This window comes from Cebus imitator, unplaced genomic scaffold, assembly GCF_001604975.1.
Source record: "Cebus imitator isolate Cc_AM_T3 unplaced genomic scaffold, Cebus_imitator-1.0 Scaffold108, whole genome shotgun sequence".
In the NCBI taxonomy this organism is placed as follows: domain Eukaryota; kingdom Metazoa; phylum Chordata; class Mammalia; order Primates; family Cebidae; genus Cebus; species Cebus imitator.
Window position 1 is genome coordinate 2,877,863 of NW_016107423.1, and position 21,609 is coordinate 2,899,471.

A 21,609-nucleotide genomic window follows, 5' to 3' on the forward strand; every position below is an offset into this window, starting at 1 on the left:
AGTGCAATGGTGCGATCTCGGCTCACTGCAACCTCCGCCTCCTAGGTTCAGGCAATTCTCCTGCCTTAGCCTCCTGAGTAGCTGGGACTACAGGCATGCAACACCATGCCCATCTAATTTTTGTATTTTTAGTAGAGACGGGGTTCCATTATGTTGGCCAGGATGGTCTTGATCTCTTGACCTTGTGATCCCCCTGCCTCAGCTTCCCAAAGTTCTGGGATTACAGGCATGAGCCACCATGCCCAGCTGAAACGAGGTTTTTAACTGACTCAACGGTTCCATAGTCTATATAGGAAGCATAGTTAGGAGGCCTCAGGAAACTTACAATCGTGGCAGAAGGCAAAGGGGAAGCAAGCACGTCTTACCGTGGCAGAGCAGGGGAGAGAAAGAGTGTGTGCACACAAAAGGGGAAGTGCCACGCCTTTCAGGGGAGAGTGTGCACAAAAGGGGAAGTGCCACGCCTTTAAATCACCAGGTCTCATGAGAACTCACTATCACAAGAACACCAAGGGGAAAATTAAATCACCTCCCACCAGGTCGCCACCCAGCATTGGAACTACAATTTGACATGAGATTTGGGTGGGGCCACAGAACCAGACCATACACACACACACGCGCGTGCACAGATACACACACACATGCACGCAGAGGGGAGGGTGAGGTCTAGAAAGTCTTGGACATGAACTTAAAGACTACAACCAGAATGATAAGGGTACACAAACGTAAAGTGAGTTGTATACATCAGGTTACAGGAAACCCTGGAACAGTAAGTAAGCCTTCTTCATCACAACTGAAGTCCTAAATTCATTAGCTTACTTTCACCTGAGTCTTACATATTCTGGCTTCTACTCCATTTTCATTCGACATCCTTTACCTAAGCATCTCAGTCATTTCTATAGTTTCTTCTATAAATTGATAATATTCTAAGCTCTGAGGTCTAGACCTGTAAGTCTAACTGCTTATTACTATTAGATATTGATGTCATCTGGATATCATAAATTCAATACATCTAAAAGCAGATGACCACAATGGGTCAAAAATGAAGTAGTTTTGATTTTTAGTGGGTAAATTGTATGATTATGTCCAATGACAAAAAATTTAAAGCAATATTTTTGAAACTTTCTGTAAACTGTGGGCTACCTGCTTCATGGGTACACATAGACCAACAGTTTTTCTAATTTTTATGGATTAATTGCAATTTTAAACAATTAAAAATCAAGCATTTAAAATTAATATGTGTATTTTTTATATCAGGGAAAATAATGATATTGTTACAAATTATAACCAGGTACCAAAAGGGAACTTTTGTCTGTTTCAACTCAGGTCCTGAGACAGTAAGTGCCATTACACTTTCATTCCGAACTGAGGTGATAAACTATTTATAAAGGTGTTTATTGAGGCCAAGAAGGGAGTTTGAGCTTGAAAAAAGAATTTCACTGGAAAATGCTGTACAAGTGTTGTGACATTTTCCTTCTTCACCCCCAGGGAGAAATAGGAGGCAGTCCACCTACCTCATCTCAAAGCTAAAGAGAAATGTTCAAACTTGTAGAGTTTGAGGTATAACCTTAGAGTTTGTGGGACAAAGTAAACTTGCGTTTGACTAATAACAGAGAGATACAAAGGGAGAAAGGCTGAGTGAAGCAGAGTGGAGATTGTAATTACATACTTACATTTCCACCAATGAGGAAACAAATGTTTCTAGTAGTCAAAAGACTTATTTGAAAAAACTCTAGGTGTGCAAGAAAATCAAATAACCAAAAACTAAGAGGACGAAGAACCCACAGAAAAATGAAAATGACCAAAAAAACCAAAACAGGCTGGAAAAAAAAAAAACAGTAAAAACACTGTTAGCTACCCAGAAATTTGAGTTACCAAACATGGATTTTAGAATGCCTGTTATTATTATTCAAGTAAATAGATGTTGAGATGGTGAACTTCACCAGATTAACTATAATGCATAAAAAGAGTCAAATGAGAATTATGGAAATAAAAAATAAAATAACCTAAATTAAAAATATGATGGATGTTTTAAACAACAGGTTAAACATGGTACAAGAAAGAATTAGTGAACTGGAAATGTACCAATAGAAAATATCCACTGAAATCATAGAGACAAATAAGCAATTGCAAGTACAGAAAGGGCCATAATTAAAAAGACTACAAGAAATATATAAGACACCATTTTTATAAATCTGACAAGTGTTAGTCTCCAAATGAGCAGAAAGAAATAATGTGTCAGAAGCAGTATGTTAAGACAGACTATGCATTTTGCAAAACTGACAAAGAACATAAAACCACAGACACACAAAGATTCCAGAGGCTCTACCAATGTCAAGCAATATAACTATAAAGAAAACCACAGCTAGGCACGTTAGAGTAAAACTGCTGAAAACCAAAGTCATGAGTGAAGAATCATTCAAAGAGCAATAATAAGACCAATGGCTGACTTTTCAACTGAAACTATGTTCAAAAGACGATGAAATGACATTTTTAAAGTGTTGAAAGGGGAAGGAGGGAACTGCCAATCTGCAACGCTACAACTAGAGAAAATAGGCTTCAAAACTGAAAGTGAAGAAAACGAATGTTATTCTTATCTCATGACATATATTACACTCTATTCTCAGTAGATTGAAAACAAAAACAACAATAAATTTTATTTCATAAAATTGGGAACCTCTGTTCATCAAAAAACATTACTAAGAAAGTAAAAAGACAAGCCCTACCCAGGGCAAAGTCATTTTAATCCATATTCCTGGCAAAGGATTCATATCTACAAACTATAAAGAACTCCTAAAAAACATTGAGAAAAAGACCGAGAGCCCAGTTTATAAATAACAGTCAGAAGACGTATTCAAACATTTTATAAAATATGACATCCGAATGGTCAGTAAGCATTTGAAAAGGTGAGCAACCTCACTAGTTATCAATGAAATAGCAACTAAAGCAATAAGATAAAAGCACTGGCAAAATTAGCAGCAAATGGCAAAAATGAAAAAGAAAATATCACATGTTACAAGGATGAGAAACAACTGGAATCATCATCGGGGCATTTAAATAGGTACAAGAAATCGAGAAAACATTTAGCGGTATCTTCTAAAGCTCAACATATGCCTGCTCCATGACCTAGTAATTGTACTTGTAGGTATAAACCCAACAACATCTACCAAAAGAAATGCAGGGAATGTATAAAGTAGCATTATTTGCAACAACAAAAAAATAGAAAAGTCCAAATGCCCAGCACTTCATTCACACTTTCCAAATAGCAATAACTCCTTCTGCTACAGCAGACAGCTGTTTATGCACCTGTTGCCAATGACAGCACCTCACTCCCTCTCCACCCTCATTAAACCCTGGTCTCCAGTTACTCAAGACTCTAATGAATAAAAAGATCTAGGATGGATTCAGCAAAAGAGATCTAAATTATCTGCATGAAATGACATTACTATTTTGACTTCAAGGTCAAAATTAAAAGCTCCCTTTAAGTACACATATCCTCACTGACCAGCTATGGGGTTCTGTGCTAATCCAGCTGTGGGAACAATCGGGGGAGATTTGAAGAGAGATGAGATTCCACAGTTCTGAAGAATTGATATGTATCTATGGACAGTTTGTTGGGGCAACTTGACTTTCCAATGATAATTAGGCAGTAGAGAGCAGATATATTTCCCAAGCATGTCTGTGATAGGCATACAAATTGTAGAAGTTACATTATCAATTACTCAGTTCATTAATAATAGAAAAAGTTAATGAGTATGGAAAAGAGCAAAAACTTACATTATAATATATAAGTGGGTTTTTTATCCTTTTTACTCTGTTTACACTATAGCAGACTTTATAGTCTTTTGGAAATAAACTATAAAGTCTTAATAATATATTAACATGTAGATATTAAGTATTAACATGGTATCTTAATGTCCTTGGTCTTTTTAATGCTGCTGAATAACAACTCTAGAATATAAGCTTCACTCCCTCTTTTTCCTTTACTCAACACCTACTGACTACAAAGCCTGCAAAGAGGACACTTCAACATCTTCCCCTTCTACCTACACAAGTCCACTTAGACACAAATACAGGGTCCCTAATCACAAAGGAATTTTAAAGCCCACAGGTGGCAGATGTTTGAATTCTGGCAAGTTCTGTATTTGTCTCTATCACATTCAAAAGCATTTCTCAATTTGCACATGGATGATCACTCAGGAGATGATTTCTGGTTCTCATCAACTAGGAGATATGAGTTGAGGGTGTCTTTTGTCGGTCTTCAAGGGGGAGGATCTTTGCACATGCAAACTGAGGATAAAGTTCCAACAGAAGGTTACACACAGAAGCATCCAGGTCTTAGTGAAATCACAACAAATTATGTCTTGTTCAAACCCTGGTCCCACAATCTTCTGACTGTGGGAGCTTGGGCAAGGAAATTGACCTTCCTCTGTTTCAAAGGTTTTCATCTGTCCAAAGGAGATAAAAATACTTGCCCTGAGAGGGTTTTGTGAAAATTAAATGAAATAATTCATAGAATTTGTACTTAACCTGATAAAGCCTTACACAAAGCAAGCACTGAATAACTATCAGGCTTATTATTATTATTAGTACTACCATCATCATCACAATAGGGTAATTATTATTATTCTATCATCTCAGACACCTAAATATCATTTCCATATTAAGGCACAGTAGCATTTGATATCCTTTGGGAAAGAAACAGCCCTCCTTTTATTCTACATCTTTTTGGTACTCACTCATGAGCTCACTGTAAATTTGTGCTTTTCTCTATTACAATATCCATTGAACCAGAAATGCCTTTTCAATGGATAATAACAATGACAACCACAATAATTAGCACAAATGGAGTGCTTATGGTGAGCCAGGCATGGATCCAAGGCTTTACGTGCATTATCTCACAACTACCTCCTGCTGCAGTTACCTTTGATATCCCCACCTGATAATTTACTAAAAGAATTCTAATGTATTTCTTCTATCTACCGCCCAGGTTCGGGTTTGCCATTTGGCGTCCAGGGAAGAAAATTCCTCTCGTGTTGCTCTGATGGTGCTGTGCACGAGGCATGAAAGCAGGTGAGATGGTTTGGATCTGTGTCCCCGCCCAAATCTCATGTCAAATTAAAATCCCCAATGCAGGAGGTGGGGCCTGGAGGGAGGTGACTGGATCATGAGGGCAGTTTCTCATGGTTTAGCACCATTCCCCCTTAGTGCTGTAGTCGTGATAGTGAGTCTTATGAGATCTGGTTGTTTCAAAATGCATGGTACCTCCCCCCTCACTCTCTCTTGGTCCTGCTCCTGCCAGGCCAGATGCCTGCTCCTGCTTTGCTTTCCTCCATGAGGCCTCCCATAAGCGGATGCTGCCATGCTTCCTGTACAGCCTGCAGAATCATGAATCATGAGTGATTAAACCCCTTTTCTTTATAAATTACCCAGTCTGGGGTATTATAGCAGTGTGAGAACTGACTAACACAGGGGTAGGTGCCAGGTAATGACGCTGGAGGCCAGCGAAGACATCACACAGGAGAAAATAAGACCCATCTTAAAGAAGGAAAGACATACCAGGCAGAGCAAAATCAGAAAAGACGAGCACAACCTAGACCCCCTGGGGACTGGTAGCACTGCAGGGGTTGTCACGGAAGGACTGACAGGGAGGTTGAAGGCAGATCGGCCAGATTGTGGGGGACCCGCACACCACGTGACGGCATTGTCCACTTGACGGCATAATTGTACAGATTGTAGTAGCGAGGAGCATGCCAAGAGTTTAAGCTGGGGTTTCACATGATCGTCTCCATACATTTCCTCTTACAAAGATCCCCCAGAGCCACTGTGAAGGTTTGCAATACTAGACTCCAACAAACATTGAAGATAGAATATATGAAAGAAGAAAGGACTAGCAGGGAGTCAGTGGTGCTGCAGCTGGAGGGGAGGGACAGATCCCAGAAAGAGGAGGCAGAGTGGACAAGGTATGGTAATTGACGGGATATGGCTGGTGAAAATAAGGGGACAGGCCGGGCGCCATGGTTCGCACCTGTAATCCCAGCATTTTGGGAGGCCAACGCGGGCAGATCAAGTGAGGTCAGGAGTTCGAGATCAGCCTGACCAACATGGTAAAAACCCGTCTCTACTAAAGTACAAAAATTAGCTGTGTGTGGTGGTGTGCATCTGTAATCCCAGCTACTTGGGAGGCTGAGGCAGGAGAATCCCTTGAACCTGAAGACAGAGGTTGCAGTGGGCTGAGATCATGCTACTGCATTCTAGCCTGGGCGACAGAGTGAGACTTTGTCTCAAAAAAAAGGAAAAGAAAAGAAAAAGAAAAAAGAAAAGGGGACAGTCCAGTAAGATCCCCAGTCTCAAGAGGATGGTGATAACAACGAAATAAACAAGAATACAAAACAGGAGGTAGGTTTTTTTTAATTTTTATTTTTGGTTGTTGAAGAAGATAATAACATCAGTATTGAACATGTGGAGAGAGAACTGATAAGAACTTGTGAAATTCCTAAATGTCTAGCTTGGCAAATCGTTAAAGGTTAAGAAAAAAGTTGTAGTGGAGGGGCTCCCGATGGGATTACAGGAGACTTCTAGTGGTCGGAACCTCGGCTTGGGTCAAACAGTCTTGGGTTTCAGTCCTGACACTGCCGCTGCCAGTCACGTAGGGCTGTATAGAATTGTGGGGTAAAATGGTTAAGGCCTGTGCACTTTCACTCCCAAACTCTGGGGATTTATCTAAGGGGAATAATCCAGAGGGCTCAGGATGTGTGAACAAGGCAGTTCCCTATAGCAGCACAACGGGGAATTCAGTGCTTAAAAATAAGAGCTAGGAAGTCATGTCCCAACCATAAAACAGAACATTTTGCAGCCAGTAAAATGCATAGTCTTGCTTTTATAGATGGAAAGATGTTCCCCATCTGAGGAAAAGGCAGGCGACTTATTCAATGTCCATCCCAACTCCGTTTCATGCCATTCTCTCCCCAATCATTCTCTCTAAACATCACCTCCCTCAAGAAGCCTCCTCTGACCCTGAAATCCCCTCTGTCTCCCAAGTCACTATCATTTCACCAGGTTCATTTTGTCATTATTCATCAACCATCTTAATCATGAGTATCTGTGTCTCTGTCTATCCAATTGGAACCCTGTGAAAACAGTAGTGACATTGAAATTAGACCATTTGTATTAAATGAGGTAATACATAAATGTGCCTCGCACAAAGTAAGTGCTGAATAACCACCAACCTTAGCCATTATTGTTTTTCTTGCTTATAACCCTCTACTAGATATTTGTCTTCCTCTTTCTATCATCATTTTGAGATCTTTCAAAAGTCTCTTGTAATTAATAGGTAAATATTTTTGGTCCAAGGTAAATATACACCAATATTCAAGGGAAATATACAGCAATATTTAAGGGGAACCAGATCCTTTCTTAATATAATTAAGAAACAGGAACTTCAATTTCTTTCTGTATTGAAGGCATTATTTTTCAGAATATGTAAACATATATATACATAAAGAACATATTTAGTGGTTTATTAAAAATAAGATAGGCTGGGAGTGGTGGCTCATGCCTGTAATCTCAGCACTTTGGGAGGACAGGGTTGGTAGATCACTTGAGGTCAGGAGTTTGAGATCAGCCTGACCAACATGATGAAACCCTGTCTCTACTAAAAATACAATTAAAAAAAAATTAGCCAGGTATGGTGGTGGACACCTGTAATCCCAGCTGCTCAAGAGGCTGAGGCAGGAGAATTGCTTAACATGGGGGTGGAGGTTGCAGTGAGCTGAGATTATGCCACTGCGCTCCAGCCTGGGTAACAGAATAAGACTCCGTCTCAAAAAAAAAACAAAAAACAGTGAAGCCTTGCCCCATTTAAATATTTATGTTTGCCAATCCTTAAACAAGGATCTCCTCTGTGATAGATATCACTCTTTCACAAATTTCTTTTAGAAATTCCTTTTGCATTGCCCTCTCCTCCTTTTTTTTCCCTCAAGGTCTTATATATAAAGACTGGTTTTATTTGAATGTCGTGATTTGGAATAACACAGACACATACTTTTTCTTGTATTTTTCCTCTCTCGTCTCTTTTGTGATGCTCATATTTTTATGTTTCTTCTCTATTTTAGTGAGATGAATGCCTAATTGTTCTTCTATAAGAGAAGTGACACATTAATGGGAGCATGCTAAATATACGAATATGTATGAGGAAATGTTCTTTCTATGGAATTTGGGGAGTCAGAAAGGGCAGTCTCTATTAGGTACAGGTAGAAACTTTTGGTTCTAGTTTTAAAAGAGAGAAACATATATTTCTGATGCCTTAAAAGCTGTAAAGAAGCTATTTTGTATGGCCATAGGAAGGCCACCTGGTAAAGCTACAATTGAAAATACACTCCTTGGGCCGGATTTCTGATGCTCTACAACAATGGAGCAGTCTGCACATTTAATAGCATGAAATTTGGGGAAGAACTGACAGACAACTGCATATCTTAAAAAGCTCATCCTAATTTGAGGGCAGTTTTTGTTAATAAACCAGGACATAAAGATTTATCTTCCCCTTCCAAAATACAAAAAAATCACTGCAATGGCAATAAAATGCCTTTGGTTAAGCTCCGCTTGCATTATGGCATCTCCCACAGCACCACGTCTTTTATGCTGGTGGATAGCTATGCTTCCACTCCTCGAGATCTTAAGCAACGTACATTTAACAGCATGACACAATAAAGGGAGAACAAATTTCTTTTCTTCACACCAGATGGGAATAAGAAACGTGAATGTTGTGCACAATGAAACAATATCTATAAACCTAGCATTTTATCATCCCATTTCAGACTATAAAATTAGAAGATTCATCAGTCATACCTTCACTCATGAAATAGACCTGTTGAGGTATGGGGTCTCTGTGGGAAGACTGATACAGAAAACACCTTCTAGGAGGTGAAATTATATATCAGTGGGGGGCACAGCCCTAACGGGAGCTGCAACTCTCAGATCCCCCTGCAATCGCACAGCTGTGGGATGTCAGGAGAATGCTTGGAAACAGAAGTATTAGGAATCAGCTTATTACCAACTCTGTAATTCGTGGGCCGAATGGAGATCTTATTTCAATGTTTCCTACATAGAGAAATGTTCCCATTGACTAAAAGTATTTTTCTATTATCAGGAAAATTATTATTTTTATCACAGTAGGAAATGAACAGGTTTTCTCTTAGTTCTCTCGTCTTCCTCCCAGTTTCCAATTCTAACCCACATTCACATCCTTTGTCCTTATGATTCTAACAATGACGATGTGATATTTGCAAGGTGTTAAAAGTTTTAGAGAGCTTCCGTGTTCATTATCTCAAGTGATCCTACAGTAACCCAGGGAGGTTGGAGCAGGAAAAGCTTAATGACTTCGCAGAGAGTTGGGATGAAAACTCAGATATTCTGAATACTTTTTTCAGTGTTTCTTGTTCTTCAAAGTGCTATGGTATTTCCCTTCCCAGCCTTGCAGTGATACTAGCAAACTAGGTAAAATACACATCAGAGGTTCTTTGTTTCTTGTATTCTTTCTTCTTTGTCTTTTTAAAAGGATACCTATAGGATCCAAAGAAAAGAATGTAGTATTTTCTACCCATTACCTCTGTATTTGAGTCATATTAGATGGGCACTATGTATGGCTACTTAAGGATGAGACAGTTTACCCTGACTTGCCTGATTTGGAAATGTACACAAATTAATTTAACCAGGCATAATAAATTACCCAAAACTTAGAAGCTTAAAACAACAGTAAATATTCCTTTTTTTTGATAACAAGTTTCTCTGGATCAGGAATTTGGGAGCTACTTGGCTGGGTGGTTTGGGTTGAAAAAGTTGTTGAAATTGCAGTCAGATGTTAGCCAGAGCTGCATTTAGCTGAAGACTTGATCAGACGGTCTGCTCCAAGATGGCCCACTTGCATGAATGGCAAGGGGTTGCTGGCTGTCTGTAGAAGGCCACAGTTCCTCGCCACGTAAGCCCTTCACAGGGCTGCTTGAATGTGCTCACAACAAGAGCAAGGGACCTATAAAAGCAAATGGAAGCCACAAAGCCCCGTAAGACCTGCCCTGTAAGCCACATGCCACCAGCTCAACTGTGCTCGATTAATCACACAGGCCAGGCTAGATTCAGCTGGGGATAAAACACATGTGTGAAAGAGCACTGGGGACATCTTGGAGACTGGTGGAATTACTGTGGACTCCTCTGAGTAAGCCACTGACCATTCCATCACTCGTGGTAGGACTTAAAACACATTATCCCGAAAGATGGCTCATTGGTACTTGAGAAAACAACAGAAGCGAGAAGGCCCTTCCCGCTTAACATGGGAGGTGGAGAAGAAGGGTCCCTAAAGCAGGTCATAAGACTCTCATTCAAGAGGAGCCCTCTCTAAACCAAGGGGAGAGCAGCCAAAGACACAGAGACACCAAGAAGAATCAGAACACGTGGCTTGCTAAGACTCCCCATCTTTCACCATTACATCATCTTCTTTTCTCCTCCAATCATACTGCTCTATGACTGAGCACTCTTCAGCAAGCCTAGGCATAAAAATACACAAGTTTACCTGTGTCTTTGAGTCTTCATTTCTTTATGAAGGCTCCCATGTCACATAAAATCATAAAAAATAAACGTATCTGCTTTCATTTTGTCAATCCGCCTTTTGTTACATCGACCTCAGCATGAACCTTTTCCTCCCCTACAATCCTAAGAAACCAGAATGTCCTGGGCAGTCCTGAATGTCTTGGCAGAGGACTGATGTCATGTTGTGTATTACTGGGACTTGCTTTCAACATCACCAAATGCTATTAACTAAACGTTTGCATCCCCCCAAAATTTATGTGTTGAACCCCTAATCCCTATTGTGATGGTACTTGGAAGTGGGCCTTTTGGAGGTGATTAGATCACAGGGATGGAGCCTCATTATGGGATTAATGCACTGAGAAAAGGAGAGTTCGTTCTCTCTCTCTCTCTCTCTCTCTCTCTCTCTCTCTCTCCTTGACACATGAGGATATAGCAAGAAGATGGCTATCTGTGAACCAGGAAGATGGCCCTCACCATAACCCAACCATGCATGTACCCTGGTCTAGGACTTCCTGCCCTTTAGAACTGTGAGAAATAAATGTCTGCTGTTTAAGCTGCCCAATATGGCAGTCCAGACCGATGGAGATACCCTCACTCAACCTTTCTCTTGGGGACTTTCCCTCAGTCACACGGCTACCATGAACCGCCTGTATCCCTAAACCCCTGAACACTCGACCACAGTTTGTTGGTTCAGGAGTAGGCAATTGACCCAAGAGGGAAGGAGTTGTGGAAAATAACATCCCCGGGCTACAACTGATTGTTCTGAACATTTACTGAACCCAGGAACTAAAGTATGGGTCATTCCTCATCAAGTTGCTCATGATATAGAAAAAGAAAGAGATACATTGAGGATGAAGGTGGGGGAGGGGGAGAAGGACAGGAAGGAGAAGGAGAAAAAGGGAAATACAATGAGTTTATTGTGTTCCCAGAGAGAAGCATCATCAAAAGAAGGATGATTCCCCTACAGATGTGCAAGAAGAAGACACCTGAGTGCGACACAGCCAATATAATCATTCCCTGATAGTTTGAACTTGAGGCCAAAACAAATAAACCTGAGGGAAGTCTCTCTTCCTCTAGTGGTTGAAATGTTGAGCTCTTTCCCCACGTGAAGGAACTGGTCAGCAGTGAGAAAGAAGGAAGCTGAGGTGCAGCACGAAGCGGAGATTAGTGAAGACAGAAAACAGAGCCCCTGCCCCCACGGAGCCTGCACCTTCTCAAAACCTACACATCTCATAACCACTGCATCCTCCACAAACTGTTGGATTCTGTGAACCAGTAATTCCCTTTTATGTATCAACTAGCCTAACAGAGTTGCAATATAGTTCATGCTACAACTCAAATGCAAAGAAAATGTAAATTTTAAGCCGGGCGTGGTGGCTCACGCCTGTAATCTCAGCACTTTGGGAGGCCGAGGCGGGTGGATCACGAGGTCAAGAGATCGAGACCATCCTGGTCAACATGGTGAAACCCCGTCTCTACTAAAAATACAAAAAATTAGCTGGGCATGGTGGCACGTGCCTGTAATCCCAGCTACTCAGGAGGCTGAGGCAGGAGAATTGCCTGAACCCAGGAGGCGGAGGTTGCGGTGAGCCGAGATCGCGCCATTGCACTCCAGCCTGAGTAACGAGAGCAAAACTCCGTCTCAAAAAAAAAAAAAAAAAAAAAAAAAAAAAAAAAAAAGAAAGAAAGAAAAGAAAAAAAAGAAAATGTAAATTTTGTGTGGTTTAAGTGGGGGGAATATGTACCTGGTTTTCTCTCATCGGGATAATTGTTCTATCTCTCCTATATTGGGTTGAACAGAGGAAAGAGAGCTCTCACACCCTTGTGGCTCTGGAGTACAGAGGTTCTCAGAGTGCCAGAGCCCCTCTGGCTTCCCCTCTGGCTTCTGGCAGGGTGTCCTTGGTCCACCTGATCACTGCTTATTCTGACAAAAATCACAGCTGCAGCCCCTGCATGCAGCCCCATGCAGCAGTGTGTAACCTATGCACCAGTCTCTCTCTGCCTACAACCCATCGCCCACCCCTCTTGTACTGCCCAGGCCTCCTCCAGCTCTTGCTGAACCCTGAGCCTTTGCTACATTCTCCCTGAGACCTTCTGAATGAGGGAGTCTCCCCGCAGCCTCTGCAGCCTCCTGTGGTATCAGACATAAAATCACCATCCTCTGCACTTTCCTCTACCTGCCTAACACACCCAACCCTCTCAGGCCTACACGTGGGATTTTCCTTCTCCCCACTCAGTCCCTTCTCTCCTTCCCACCATCAGCCTGCAGCAGGAATGAGCGGTTTCTCCACCTCTCCACCACTTGGGGCTCTCCTTACATAAAATCCTAAGCCCTTGTCCCTAAGCTGACATTCAAGGCTGTTATACCGCTAATCAGGTGACAGTCTTTTCCTTACAAAAGAAGTGACAATAAAGGGAGAGTTTAATGGCAACAAGGACTTACGAAAATTTAAATAGATAGGCTTAATATTTATATGACCAAAAATAGCCCCTTTAAGCAAGGTTGCCTTCTATAATGTAAACCCAGAGTCCTAACTAATGCCACTAATGATGCCAGGTAGCCGTAAAACAGTCAGGTGACATCGTTCAGGCACTCAGCCAATTAGTCAACAATCTACTGAGCATTTACTGACCCCAGAAACTCAACTATGGGTCACCCCCCATCAAGTTGCTCATGATGTAGAAAAAGAAAGAGATACTTTAAGGAGTGGGGGAGGGAAGGAGGGGCAAGGGGAGAGAAGGGGGGAGGGGAGGAGGGGCAGGGGGAGAGAAGGGGGGAGGGGAGGAGGAAGCGGAGAGAAGGAGGGGAGAGGAACAGGAAGAGGAGGGGCAGGGAGAGAAGGAGAAAAAGTAAAAATACAATGAATTCATTATGTTCCCAGAGAGAACATAATGAAAAGAAGGGTGATCCCCCCACAGATGTGCAAGTGACTAATTGGGTCAAGAAGGAAACCAGGCCCCCTTCATGGTGTTGAGGGAAGACAGCACCAGCTAGTCTTGTAGCCTGAGAAGCTGTCTTCTTACCAGGTATGATTCCATTGATTTTAAATCTCTGAACAAGGCGTTAAGCCTGAATCCAAAGTAGGACAGAGATCATAAAAGATTATATGGTGCCTTGCTCTTGGGCTGTACTCACATATAAATGTGGAGCCCAGGATCTTGTTTTTATTTACTTCGCTATAAAATGCAGTGAAACAATAGTAGAAGGCACTGGCAAGGACCCCAGGACACAGGCCCACCCACACACCGCTGGGGGACTCTGAAGTGGTTCTTCCCCATGACCTCCAGTGGCTCCTGGGCTTCCCCTTGTGTGACATTCAAAACAGTTATGTTTACATAGTTAATGGCTATCTCTATGAGGACACTGTGTTTTCTTCTTCACAGCTGGATGTCCCCATTTAACAGCCAACCCTGGATATAAACTGACTGATCAGTTAGTAAACATGTTTTGAATGCATAAGCTCTTCAGGATGGCAGTTCGGCAATATGTATCAGAAGTTCTCAATTTTTCTTAGGAATTTATGCTAAGAAAATGGCCATGGATATACATGCATAATTATTTATGAAAGCGTTCAGGACACTGTGGTTTACACTAGGAGACAGCCAGAAACAATTAGATGTCCGGCAATAAAATCTTGCTTAAAATATGTGGGTACCATCTTTAAAAGAACTACTATGCAATCATTAAAAACGACAACAGTTTTAATAAAACTATCACATGTGGTAAACCTGTGTTTGCTGTGTGTATATCTGTGTAAGCGTAGAAAAGAGCTCAGAAGGATGGCCCTGGCATGTTTATGGTGGTCATCTTCAGGTAAAAAGTGTTCAGTTCACTCTTATTTGCTCATTTTTGTTTATTTCTTCAATATCATAAAATAGACATATATTTATTAGTAAGAGTTTTGAAAAATAAAAACAGAAAAATAGATTAATAGCCCCTGAGCATGTTGTACAGAAAGCTGGTTCTCAGATCTCCAGCTCATCAATTTGTCCTCACTTTCTGCACAGGCCTCTCAGTCTTCCATGGAAGTTATACTTCAGTGCTTAAAAGGAGGTGCTTAGAACGCGATTTATATGTCTGCTCCCTTCCTTCCTGCTTGCTAGAAGATGTGTTAGGAGGCTGTATGCTAGGGAAGGTACAAGCAAGTCTCCGATAAAGCATTCACTCTACACCGCTGGTGGGAATGCAAACTAGTACAATCATCATGGAAAACAGTGTGGAGATTCCTTAAAAGTAGAAATATCCTTTGATCCAGCAATCCCACTACTAGGTATCTACCCAGAGGAAAAGAAGTCATTATTCAGGAAAGATACTTGCACATGCATGTTTATAGCAGCCCAATGCACAATTGCAAAAATATGGAGCCAGCCCAAATGCCCATCAAGCAACAAGTGGATAAAGAAACTGTGGTATATGTATGATGGAATACTACTCAACCATAAAAAAAGAATAAATTGAAGGCATTTGCAGCAACCTGGGTAGAATTGGAGACTATGATTCTAAGTGAAATAACTCAGGAATGGAAAACCAAACATCTTATGTCCTCACTTGTAAGTGGGAGCTAAGCTATGAGAAGGCAAAGGCCTAAGAATGATACAATGGACTCCAGCGACTGCGGGGAAAGGGTGGGAGGGGGCAAGGGATAAAAAACTACAAACTGAGCTCAGTGTATAGTGGTCGTGTGACGGGTGCACCAAAATCCCACAGATCACCACTGAAGAAATTTCTCATGCAGCCAAATACCACCTGTTCCCCCTATTTCCATAGGTTTGAAAATAATTTTTTTAATAAAAAAGAAAGCATTCCTTTATTAATGCAGAGACAGATCTGGGCTAACCCAAGCCTAATATTCCTTTTGCACACATCCACCAAAGCTCAGATAGACTTTCCTGCTAACAGGAATCCAAAAGAGAACACCAGCACTGACCCACACCTAGCAGCTACACCTGCTACAGTGCCACTGTTAGGCAGGCCTAGAGCAGCAGTCTGCTCTTCTGAAGTCATTCCAAGGGAGGTTAGCACCCCTTGGAACTCCTGGAAGATCTCTAATGGGTCCAGGCATTCAGTGCATGGACTACAAAATACAGTGCATCTTCCAAAGCCACAAATGTCAGTTACCAAGCTGTTCTTCCACCGTGTGGGAAGAGAAACGTGAGGAAAGAGAAGGGGAGGATGAGGGCGTTATTTCCTGAGCAGGAGTAGTATGTGCCCCAGGCACTGTCAGGTACAATGGACAAGTGGAACTCCAGTCTTTTGAAGGTCTTGGATCACTGCTGCTCTCTCCTCGGCCTAATTTATTTACATATTTCACCTTGCATTCACCTTAATGAATTACAATTTAGGAATTTACTTTTTAAAGCCATTTGAGTCCACGCCGTCTTCTATGAAAGCACTTTTAATTTGTCTTTTTCTAAAAGATTCATTTTTAAAAAAATCAGATTAGTGATAAAAATTCCTAATGAAATGATTACTTCTGTAAAGTGACAGAAATGAAATGCCCTGACGAATCCTCCAGAATAAGTGTTCCTTCAGTAATGTTTACCATCATTACCTATCCTGAATTTCAAATGCTGCAGCTTTGAGCCCCCAAACAGCAATAAAATTAATCTGATTAAATGGAACCATTTATAGTTACAAATTGCCTTCATCTTACGTTGATCAAGGCACTCTACTGATGATAAAATGCTCTGATTCACTATAATTTTTGCATTGCTCATTTCTACCAAAGTGCTTCAATACCTCCAGGTTTGTTTATTTATTTTTTAAAAAACCTGAATTACAAATTGAGATGTCAAGCAAAAGTTACTTTAAAATGTATTCTTTTCATTCTCAGCCTCTAAGTTGATAATCCTTTTTTCGAGGGTTCTCATTGCAATTCCCTCGATGAAGGCAGAGCTCATGAAAACTTGTGCAAAGAGAATATAACATGGCTTAGGAAGCGGGGAAGGAGAGAAGGAAGAGGAGGTTACTATATTAAAAACTGCTGTGAAACCTTAATGGATTCCATGTCTTTTGAATAGAAAATTACTGACTCCTCTACACAAATGCTAAGAAGATGCCTTCTCAGACCAAAAGACAAAAGTACAGAACTCTCTTTCCCTATTTAACCTCACATGCTTTTCTTTTACCTTGCAAACTCTCTTGATGCATGACTGCCTGGCTGCTGTCAGCCTGTATAGCACCAATTACGTTGTACCAGTGGCAAAGCGAGGGCTCGTGGCTTTCTGTGCATTCCAACCACCCTCTAATGTTCCACCAGGGCACTGCTCAGTTCTCCAGGAGGTTGACTAAATAAACGTTGAGTTGAAAAGTATAGGTTAGAAAGATTACTCCTATCCAATACAAGTAAAAATGAACATCTAGAGTTTAGTGCAGTTATTCTGCCCCTTACAAAACCCAAGGAGATTTCCTTTTTCCTAAAGAATAACAACACTTTCATTTCACTGCAAGAACAGTTTCTGAGAAATTTGCCAACAACTCAGCTATATTTGGGAATTCTAAGCGAAAAGGAGGGGAGAAGATTCCCCTTCTGGACTGAAAGACAATCATTAATATAAACACAAAGGACATAGAGTTTCCTTTTTTTCTTGTGTCTGGGTTTCTTGACACAGTCTGGCCAGACAGAGCAAGTTCCTCAGCTTCAACACATCTTGCTTAGATGAGCCCAAGTCAAGGAACACCCTCTCAACACATTGATTCCTGGAATCCTAGAGAAATTTCCATAGCTGTGCACTTTTTAGCTCTGCCCAATTCCCCAAGTCTCCAGCTCCTTCAATCTCGAAAAGTTTAGGGACAGTAGCTACCATTAGTGTTTTACTGACAGCTTGGTATTTAGATAGTGATTTAAGGTTTTTAAAAATCCTTCCATTGTTGTGGCACTTAGGGCCATAACAAAGTACCATGACAAAGTATCACAGAATGGGGGGCTTAAACAGCAGACATTTATTTTCTCATAACTCTGGAGGCCAGACGTCCAAAATCATCAAGATGGTGGCACAGTTGGTTTCTTCTACAACCTCTCTCCTTGACTATTTTTTGCCAGTATCTTCCCACGGTGCTTATCAGTGTCTCAATTTGTTTTTCTTGTAAGGACACCAGTCATGTTGGATGAGAGCCCACTCTATGATCTCGTTTCACCTCAACTATCTCTTTAAGGGCTCTGTCTCTAAATACAGTCACATTCTCAGGTACTGGGGGTTAGGACTTCAGGATGTTAATGTGGGGAGCATATAATTCAGCCCAGGCATGGACTCCTTTTATAGGACAGGAACCTAAAATTCAAAAAAGAAAACCGTATTGCCAAGCTCACTCAGCCATTAGGTGATGTTGCTAAGATTGGACTTTGCTCTGATTTCAACTGGCTTGCCATTACAACCTGCAGCCACTTCAATAACTGGTGTTTAACTTCTCAACATTTCCATGTGGCATATCATCTCATTGAACCTCCCAAGGAAAGCAAATCAGATGTCACCCTGGACTCATTTGGCTGCCTCTACTCTTTCATACATCTCTGCTTTGAAAGCCTGGAGCAGGAGAGAAAGTTCTAGAATCCTCTAGCAGCCTACTCTACCTGCAACCTTTCCCCACTAGCTGAACCTAATATTTTAGGGATGCTAGAGAATAAGGTGACCAAAACTTGACTCTCAAAGGGATCCCAAATGTTGGCTACAGCTCAGAAGCAAATTTGCCCAAGATAGTGGCAGGCTGAGGATTCACCACGAATTTGATCCCAAATGATCTCTGTCAAACCTCGGGTGCTAACCAAATCTCAGAGTAGACAGATGGGCGGGAGGATGAGGGGTTGAAAGATGAGCAGGTGTTCCTGAATCCCTGGTACAGTTAGCCCAAGAGGAAACATAGTGTTCCCATTATTTCAAAGTACCTAAATGGTCCTTATATTTTAAATACCAGAAGTATTATTTCTTTAGAAGTTTAAAAAGAAATGTTAACAAAAGTATTTGAATGCTCACTGACAGCTTCTTTTAATGAAGAGTAAAGCAAAAGTGTGTTGCCAGTGACTATGGGTTTGGTTCTTACAAAACTTTTCTATGTGTGTCTACCCAGAAACCAGGAGACCTTAATTCAACTGCCTGGTGCTAATGTTGGTGAGGAAATCAGTAGATCTCTCTGAACCTCAATTCTCTTACATGTACAATGTGGGCTGGATGAGATTATTTGTAATGTTCTTATAGGTCTAAGCTTTTACGTACAAACTCAGCTTTTGTCTTTTTTTCAGCTTTCTCCTCACCAACTCTTCAAAAACCCAGTTGATAAAAAAATGCACATGCTAAAATGTTATTCCTCAGTCGTGACCAAGCTGATGTGCTCTTCTCCAAGTCCCCAGTCCTGACCAAGCTGAATCTCCTTTGTCACTCATGGGGAAGCAGGGACTTACCTACCAGTGCAGGAGAAGGGAGAGATCCTTTAGGACAGAAGCTAAGGTGGCAGGAGCTCACACAAAAGGCTTGAAGAAAGTAGCTTAGCTGGAAACCAAACTGGGAGCTGATGCCCAGTTTAGGAAGGGTTCAAATCAAGGAGTCAGAAGCAGCAAATTCTACATCAGATCCACAAATTCTTAACTTGAAAAATAAAAACAAGTCAAATCAAGTTAGGCTCAAAAGGCATACAGGGGCAGAAGAGATCATGTGCAGACGGGTGTGCCTGGCCAAATGGGGAGGGTAGGCACAGGCAGTGCACACCAGTGCTTTCTTTGCTTCCTTTTTTTAAGATTTCATTTTTAAGAGCAGTCTCAGGTTCAAAGCAAAGATAGAAGAAAAGTACAGAGATTGTTCCATATACCCCTGTCCCTACAAATGCCTAGCCCCTCCATTATCAACATTTCCTATGAGAGTGTAATAAATGACAATTAATGAACCTATATTGGGTATATCATAATCACCCAAAGTCCTGGTGTACATTAGGTTTCACTCTTGGTGTTGTACATTCTATGAGTTTTGGACAAATGCATAATGACATGAGTCCATTGTTATGATATCCAGATCACTTTTACTGCCGAAAAAATCTTCTGTGCTCTGCCTATCATTGGGGATCAGAAACTAATACCCCAAAATATGGCATTTTGACATGCTGAACTGAAAAAGCTTCAATGTCTCTCTGACCTTTCCACCACCACTTCTGCCCCACTTTCTTTCCCAAAACCTAGGATTATCTTGTTCTCCTACCCGCTTAAAGTCTGAACCTGCTGAAGAAGAAAACAATGACCTTTGGCCCCTTCCCTGAGTTTTCATTAACTGAACCTGTGTTCCAGGAAGAAAGATTGAAATCTGTCAACGCACCTGAACAGACTTTTGCCACAAACCATTCTCCACTCTGCGAGCCCAACAGACTTTGTCCCAGACAAGTGGATGCTCTTCCAGCCCACTGAATGCTCCCTAGGAATCACGCATTGCACCTCAACAGAATTCCTCCCGTCCCTACTCGCATAGTTGGTTTCGTCAGGATCCTAAGATTTCCTGGAAAACCTTAGGACCAGGATGTATTCCTGCAGACTCATTCTTTTTTTCTGTAATCTCAAGGAGGTGTATAAGCTTCTGCACTCCAATGGGTGGTTGGAGTAATCACCATGTCTCCCCTGTGAATGTAAATAAATTTGTATGCTTTTTTTCCAATTAATCTGCCTTTTGTGAGTTGATTTTTTAGTGAAACTTCATAAGGCTCCTTGGCCCTTATGCTGTTCATCCCACCACCTCTCTTCAGCCCCTAACAACCACTGATCTTTTCATTGTCTCCATAGTTTTATATTTTCCAGAAGGTCATGCAGTTGAAATTTTGCAGTCAGTTACCTTTTCAGATTGGCTTCTGTCTCTTAGTAATATGTATTTAAGATTCCTCCATGTCTTTTCATGGCTTGATAGTTCATTTCTTTTCAACATTGAATTTTCCATTGTTTGATGTACCACAATTTATTTATCCCTTACCTACTGAAGGAACACCTGGTTGCTTCCAAGATTTACCTGGCCACCTACAGCAGATACTAGCCACAAGAATATTTCCTGTTCCTAAGGTTGTCCAGAAATTTGGCACTCCTCCATTAAGACATGGATTTTACTTCCTCTCCCCTTAAATCTGGGCAGATGTGTGACTTGCTGGTAACCACATGGAGTGATTTCTGAGACTAAGTTATAAATGATGAAGCTCAACTCATTCACTGGAACATCGGCATTGGATGCTGAGCCACCAAGCAAGTGTCCAACGGCCCTGAAACTGCCATGTGGTGAGGAAGCCCAAACTTGATTTGATTTCACCTCTTCTGCCCCTATTCCTTTTGTGCCAACTTGATTTGACTTGTTTTTATTTTTCTAGTTAAGTGAAAAGATGTCAAGGGAAGCAATGAAGCTTTATCCTGAGAGAGAGATGCCCGGCCACCATGCAGCTGCTCCCCCAGCCTCACCCTCAGCCCCCTTTCCTCCGCCCCCCAACCCCTATACTTTTATTACTCCGCCCACTGTCTGGCTACAATCAGAGGAGAGATTCCAAGACAGTAGCACCCAGCTAAACCCTTCCTGAATTCCCACCTCACAAAAGTTATCAAAGACAATAAAATGACTGTTCTTTAAGTCATATGTTTTAAGGTGAATTATTATTCAGCAACAGATAACCCATAACATCATCCTGTTCTCCTCACCTACATTCCCCAATTTTGCCTCCAGTCAGAGTACTTAAAGTTAGGCCTACAAATCCAGTCCTTTCCCTTCAAAGGAAACGTATTATAAACTGAGGTATCAGAAGGTTATCATGAAGTTTTAATGTCATTCTCTGCTCTCTTCCTTGAGATATAGATAACCCTAGGAGAATTTTTCCCTCTTATTTACATGTAAATATATTTAAGAACGGAACAGCCCCAGGTGTTTATGATTGAGTCCATACCATAATCCCAAAACAATTTTAAAAAGAGAATAAAATTAGCGATTTATAGGTTTTATATTTTTCTCCTCCTGGAATCCATTAAACCGACCATATTTTATTGAGTTTCTCACTTGGAGAAGGAGATGATTTGTCTTGTTTTTACA

General features: G+C 41.2%; 1 long non-coding RNA gene across 1 annotated transcript in view; it reads left to right on the forward strand.

Annotated features, from left to right (window-relative positions):
* The window catches only part of LOC119472608, a 247,208-nt gene extending 226,054 nt beyond the window's left edge, over positions 1-21,154 (forward strand). The window contains exons 3-4 of the long non-coding RNA XR_005201756.1: positions 13,461-13,605; positions 18,816-21,154. This is a non-coding gene — a long non-coding RNA (uncharacterized LOC119472608). The remainder of the gene's footprint in view (positions 1-13,460; positions 13,606-18,815) is intronic.
* The last annotated feature ends 455 nt before the right edge of the window (positions 21,155-21,609 follow it).